Here is a 7,500-nt window from a genome sequence, read left to right on the forward strand (position 1 = left end):
CCGTGGGCTTGGCTGCGCAAACAGCGTTTCCGCGCTCTAATCCCTCGTTTTCCCCTTCGGCCTCGGCCTCGGGGCGGAACCCCAACACGGGATCCCCAGCACGAAGAAGAACGCGAAGAAGAATGCGAAGAAGAACGCGAAGAAGAACGCGAGGAAGAAGAACGCGAAGAAGAACACGAAGTAGAATGCGAAGAAGAACGCGAAGAAGAACGTGAAGAAGAACGCGAGGAAGAAGAACGCGAGGAAGAAGAACGCGAAGAAGAACGCGAAGAAGAACGCGAAGAAGAACGCGAAGAAGAATGCGAAGAAGAACGCGAAGAACGCGAAGAAGAACGCGAGGAAGAAGAAGAGGAACGCGAAGAAGAAGAAGAAGAAGAAGAAGAAGAAGAAGAAGAAGAAGAAGAACGCGAAGAAGAAGAAGAAGAAGAAGAAGAAGAAGAACGCGAAGAAGAAGAAGAAGAAGAAGAAGAAGAAGAAGAAGAAGAAGAAGAAGAATACCACCTGACCCCGACTTACCCAAGCGCTTTTTTAAGAATATTTTTAGGACAAAGTGTCACCGTAATACCACTTGTCCCCGACTTCCACAGCGTCTATTGCAACAAATGTTATATTGGCCATGTTGGAAAGGAATTAAGTGTTAGGTTAAAATAACATATGTATAGCGTTAGAAGTGGTCAAATGTCCAACGCGTTATTTGTTTATTTTAGGGATATCAGCCATTGTATAAATTGGGGTGAAGCTAAAGTAATTGTTATGAGCAATTCTTATTCGAATAGAAATATCATAGAGTACAGTCTGATCAAGAATACATTTGTTAATAATTTAAATCTAAGTCATGGATTGTACAAATTGGATAATTTTGTTATTAAGAAAATTGTAAACCAAACTCTCCATAGGTCACGGGGAGAGGTCTGCCCTATCCTCTGGGTATATATACTTGTCTCTTCTCTGTACTTGTACCTTGAAAATGTCTGAATAGGCGAAAGCGTTCGTTCTCCTTTCTGCTATTTTCCTAGTGGTTTTTCTGGATATATGTATATATATATATATATACATATATATATACACACACACGAGGCGTGTATTTTAATTAAATACCGTTTTGAAATAAAAATGAAACAAGTAGACTTTTCATAACAATTTTATTTTTACATGAAAGCCTGTACTATAATCTACTTTTCAACATAATTACGGAATCATCTGACGGTGTTTAAGTTTGTTTGTGAGTATTTGAAATGTCTCCGATTGAGAATGCCGCCGACTATGAAATACGCGCTGTGATTCGTTTTCTTACTGCTAAAGGCGTAAAAGCGGCTGAAATTCATCGTCAGATCAGTGAAATGTATGGAGAGAAAATTATGAGTGATGGGATGGTGCGGAAATGGATGAGAGCTTTTAAAGATGGGCGTACAAATGTGTGGCAAATATAAAAATCTAATTTGTATATGAAATTTCAAAACTATCTAAGTTGTAATATACCAGTTATGAGCAATTGTTCCATACTTGTTGGTTACCAAGACGGTATCAAATGTCACGTGTACTTATTCCACTACCTCTCTGAATTCTCTCTTCACCATGTCTCACTCAGTCATATATTCTGTACCTTGTTTCTTCATTTTATAATTCCTTATTTGTATCAGTACTGAAGATATAATTATACGAAAGCGCTCTCCTTCGCTAGTTTACTTTTCCTATTGGTTACGCATTTATATATATATGTATGCATGTTTGTATGTATATATATATATATATATATATATATACAGTATATATATATATATATATATATATATACATATATATATATATATATATATATATCATATATGTATGTAAGAAGACCTGTCATTATTATTATTATTTTTTTTTTTTTCACTTTTTTTTTATTGTAAATTGGAAAGTCGTTCTTAAACAGATCCTAAAGGCTATAAGTAATAACCACATGTTACACACATATACACAAACGTGCGCGTACACACACACACACACACACACACACACACACACACTATAGAAATAATCGTGATCGAATTTGTAAACAGCCTATGGAGAGGAAGGTTTCCTTCAGTTGAAAAAAATCGCCCGGCGATACCCAGACAAAAACGCTTTGCTTTTGGAAATGAAAGTGTTAATCTGTTGATGGAGCTACAAGTGAAAATCTCGAGGGAAATTACTTGATCTTAGAAATTGTCTTTCTAAACTATAATCAAGATCCGTAACGATTTTTTATGCGCCTAAACTGCCCCTTTTTATTTATCTGTTTATTTGTTTTGTCGAAGAGATGTGAATTACTCTGATAACTTTAATACTATGAAGCAGATCGTTGGTGCAACATCGTTTTCTTATGTAGTTTGTGAATTTTTGTTTTGGAGAAGTAAAAAAAATGAGTAAATGATTACCTTGGTACAGGTTTGTTTTAGTAAGTTTAAGTTTATTTTCACGATACTACTATCAAAGAGAAAAGATTTAGTTAATAATACTTCAATGGGATTGGAAAAGGTGTGGGTGTGGGTGTGAGTGTGGGCGTGTGGGTGTGGATGTGGGCGTGTGGGTGTGGGCGTGTGGGTGTGGGTGTATGTGAATGCGTGTATGTATGTATATGTGTTTGATAAATGTGTATAAAAATTCATTCAGCATAAAAAGAGACAAAATTTGAACAAATTAGATTTAATCTAGCGTAAAGGTAACCATAAATTCTGACATTTGAGTGGAGAGAGAAATATTAACAAGACTGCCACTAAACTGTGATTGACAAGTAGGTAATCTCCGAATTTTCGAAAAGTATCCAAAGATGGAAAAAAAAGTCTTCTCATAAATATCTTTGTCTCAACATATTTTTTCTCATTCTATTTTTTTACTAACCCTTTCTTTAGAAACATATCTTAGTAGTCCTTTTATCTTAGTAATTCTAGAAGCTAATACAGTCATTAAGCTGACCTCCCTCTGAGTAGAAAAAAAATCGCAATCTATAATAAGATAGGCTGTTACCAAGCCGAGAGGACTAAGATTTTCCAATCCTTAGATTGAAAAAATTGCCTAACGGCAGCTAGAATCGACATCTAAAGTCATCAAACAAAGCGAGATATATTAAACCCTTTACTGACGAAACAGCTGAATGAAATCGCCTGGCCGAACCATCTCGTCCAATAGGTCCTCGAGGAGGACTGATGACGTCATATTTTTCTGGTGCTGTTTGATCATCAAACATTTTGTTGTTTTATTATGATTTTTTGTTTTATTTGACCAAATGACAAGACATCTTGTCATCGGAGTTGAATGGGTTATAAGTAAATTGACACACCACTCAGGTGAAGAGAAATCGCTTGCCGACAGTCAGCATAAAATGTGTAACTTGTATCAAGTCGAAATATTTTAATCTGTTTGCGCCATCCAATACGACCAGTTTTTCTTGACCAGCTAAGGTTCCGTAGGCCACTTGGTAGCCACGGAAATCTTCCAAGGAGTCTTGCAGGACGGATATTTCAACATGTTACAGTTAACCCTGTCATGAATCATTTTTTTTTTTTTTCATGATTACACAATGTTTCTTAATCGAGTTGTAAATTTTTTCATTGATAATAAGCAATTCCTTTGAAAAGAAAACTTTTTATTAACAAGTATTAGATACAAATGTAAGATTACTATATTAATATGTTACAGTTAAGCCTGTCATGGATCAGTTTTTTATAATTCATGATTACACAATGTGTCTAAATCGAGTTGTCAATTTCTTTCACTGATGATAAGCACCAATTCCTTTGAAAAGAAAACTTTTTATTAACAACTATTGAATACAAATGTAGAATTACTATTTCAACATAGTAGGCTACAGTTAATCCTGTCATATTTTTTTTATAATTCATGATTACACAATGTGTCGAGTAGTCCAGTTTCTTTTCTATTTTATTTTTTTTACAGATAATAAGCACCAATTCCTTTGAAAAGAAGACCTTTTATTAACAATTTGTAAATACAAATGTAAAATTAACTATGTTCTATCTAGTCACATATCAAAGGTTGTTCTGAATATACAAGTCGATGTAAGTGGTCCACAAATCGAAAGATTGAGAAACACTGCCGAGTGTACGGAATGTGCTCATAGAGATAGGATTTAACCCTTAAGCTACGAAATGGATGTTGCAGAGGTAAATTAAATCCTTTAAGGATAGCAAAAATGATGGGGAAAAGTCACACATAAATAATGTGCTTACGACACATTATATAAATTGATATAATGAATATTGAAGCGAACGTACGACCCTAACCCTTAATATCCCATAAAAGAAATGACGTCGTTTTTGTACTTAATAATTTCTCAAGAATTACTCCATATATATAGAAGAAATGATGACGATTTTTTTTCAGTTTAACTTATGAATAACATCAGACTGTGAGAGCCATGATTTAGTTTACGTTTACCATAACGGTTTTATAGAAAACGTGTTTTTTCATAGAAAAAGATTTTGTTAGGGGTAGCTTTATATAAACTGTCGTGGTAACGTACAATTTGATCCGTAAAACTGTTCTAAGCTTGTGTGTATGAGCACACACACACACACACACACACACACACACACACACACACACACACACACACACACACACACACACACACACACACACACACACACACACACACACACACACACACACACACACACACACACACACACTCATTTTCGTCGGATGGACGGCGAGAATCAGAATTGGAGTTCCGAAGAAAAAGCTAAATCTACGCGGATCTCAACGTCAAGAAAGTACCTTATTGTATTTATATTAAAGGGGAAAGCTCGTGGTGTAGTGGGAAAGTAAAAAGAAAAGAAGGGGAAGGATTACTGAGGGAAATGGAAAGAAATGAGGAAGGGGAGGACTCGGTCCAGGAGGCCAGGCGTCTTGTAAACAAACGAAGGACTGAGGATTTTGAAGAAGGGATTAACAAAAATGTAAAGATTAGGAATATAGATAAGAGCAGCACAATGGAAGGTGAAGATAATGATTTCCAGGGATTTAATGAGGGGGGGGGGGGATACCAACCTCCCCCGATTAGCTAGACTAGAGGAAAAACTGAAAGAAAAAAAAAATAATTGACCAAACAGTGGGAGAATAGGTTCGGTAACATAGCAAAGATTGCGCAGAGAGTTGAAAAATTGGAAGAACTAGAGAAGGTGAACAAAAACTTAACTAATGAAATAGAAGAATTAAAAAGACAGTTAAAAGAAGTAAAAGAGGAGAATGAGGAATTAAAGAGGAATAATAAAGACAATAAAGAGGCCATAGCAAAAGAAGCACAGGGAAAAAAATTCAATAAAACAGTAGAGTTGCATTTGCTGACATAATTAAACAGCAAATGAAAGAACAAACTGAAGACTCAGTTTTTAAAGTGATGAGACAGAAGGAGAATATAGTAAGAGACTTAGCAGATAAAAAGAAATGTATAATTATATTAGGAATGGAAGAGAAATATAACCTAAATAGAACCACAAGAATCAATGAGGAAAAAGAAAAAGTAAGCAGTTTACTAGAATTAGTTCAGGGAGATGAACCTGAAATCATGAAACAAATTGAAGAGATGAATTGACTCGGAAAGTATAGTACAGATAAGACCAGACCAGTTAAAATTAAATTCAGGTCACAAACGACGGCAGAAAATATCTTAGCAAAAACAGGGAAACTAGCAGCAAGTGAACAATGTAAAAAGATATAGATAAAAAGATAAATGAATAAAGAGGAAAGAGAGGAGGAAAAAAAGAAAATACATGAAGCTAAAAAAAAAAAAAAAAACGAGAACAGAACAGTCAGAAAAAGAGAAATTCTATTGGAGAGTAGTGAATATGAAAGGAAATACGACATACTAGAGAAAAACAAAAGGGAAACAGAGAATACAATGGAAGTGGCAGAAAACTAAAAGTGTCTTACACAAATATAGATGGATTAATAACAGTATTGAATGAGCTGAATGATTATCTGAAGGAAAAAGAGCCGGACATAATGGAAATTGTAGAAACGAAATTAAAAGGTCCACTACCACCCAACAGTGTAGGACATGATGTATATAATCATTGGATTAGAAACAGAGAGACAAAACAAGGGGGTGGAGTTATGTTCCTAACTAAGAAGGATATAAACGTGACATGTGTCACATATGGAAAGAATACAGTAGAGATGATTATGATTGAAGTGGAAGACAGAGATAAGAAGAGCAGAAAGTTTGTGATAAATTATGTGCCTCCAAAAACAGCCTCGTGGGAATAGCGTGTACATAAAAGTATGTTAGAAGGCACAAGGATAACATTAAATAAGATAATGGAGGATGGAGGAAGAATAGTTATGATGGGCGACTTTAATTGCAAAGAAGTCTGCTGGGAAGAGATGACAGTAAAGGGTGGAGACGGCCCATGGGGAAATGTTCTACTCGAGATGATTGTTGACCATACAATGACACAGTGGATACAGGAGAACACTAGGTATAGAAATGAAGAAGAACCATCGAGACTAGACCTAATAATCACATCTGAACCTAGAATAGTGGAAAAGATTGAATATAAAACACCAATAAATAAAAGTGACCACATATTGAACTGGAATTAAATGAGGAAAAATACATGAAAAGAAATGAACAATATAGAAAAGGAAGATTGATGTATGAAAAAACAAACTTTGATCAAATAAGAGAATTCTTTCAAAAAGAAAACTGGGAAGGAATATACATAGAAGAAACAACAGTGAAAGAGAAATGGAATACTTTGAAAAAAATATATAAAAAAAGGAGTGGAAAAGTATGTCCCAAGACAAAAACAAGAAAAATAATATGTAAAGTTCTGTTAAAACAAAAGTTGTAGGGAGTTAAAAGACAAAAGAGATAAAGTTTGGACCAAATTGAAGAAAGACAAAAGACCTGAAAAATGGAAAATATACACTTGTTATAGGAAAAGAGAAAATACGAAAAAGATGTCATAGAAAAATGTAAAGATCAACCAGAATTATTTTACAGATTTGTAAACAAACTGAAAAACAAACAAGATTTGGAGAAATTAAGACAAGGAGGAGTTGAATACACAGAGGAAATAGAAATGGCGGAAATTATGAACAAGCATTTTAAATCAGTGTTTACAAGGGAGAACATACAACCTGAAGAGATCGAATGGAAAGAGAAAGTCCCTCCCATGAAAGAAATAGAAGTAACAAAGAACGAAATACTGAAACACTTGAGTAATCTTGATGTCAGAAAATCGCATGGACCAGATGAAATAGCAAACTGGATTTTGAAAGAATGCAGGAATGAACTGGCAGACAAAATACATAGCATAATAAATAGTTCCTTGAAAGAAGGAAAAGTTCCAAAAGATTGGAAAAAAGCAAATATAGTACCTATATATAAAGGGGGAAATAAAGAAGACCCTACCAACTATAGACCAGTCTCTCTAACAAGTACAATAGCAAAAATTTGTGAAAGAATTGTCAAAAGTAGATAGGCAAAATAGTTTGAAAAAAAAAAAACAA

This window comes from Oratosquilla oratoria, chromosome 6, assembly GCF_046742065.1.
Source record: "Oratosquilla oratoria isolate Oo_2021 chromosome 6, ASM4674206v1, whole genome shotgun sequence".
Taxonomy (NCBI): Eukaryota; Metazoa; Arthropoda; class Malacostraca; order Stomatopoda; family Squillidae; genus Oratosquilla; species Oratosquilla oratoria.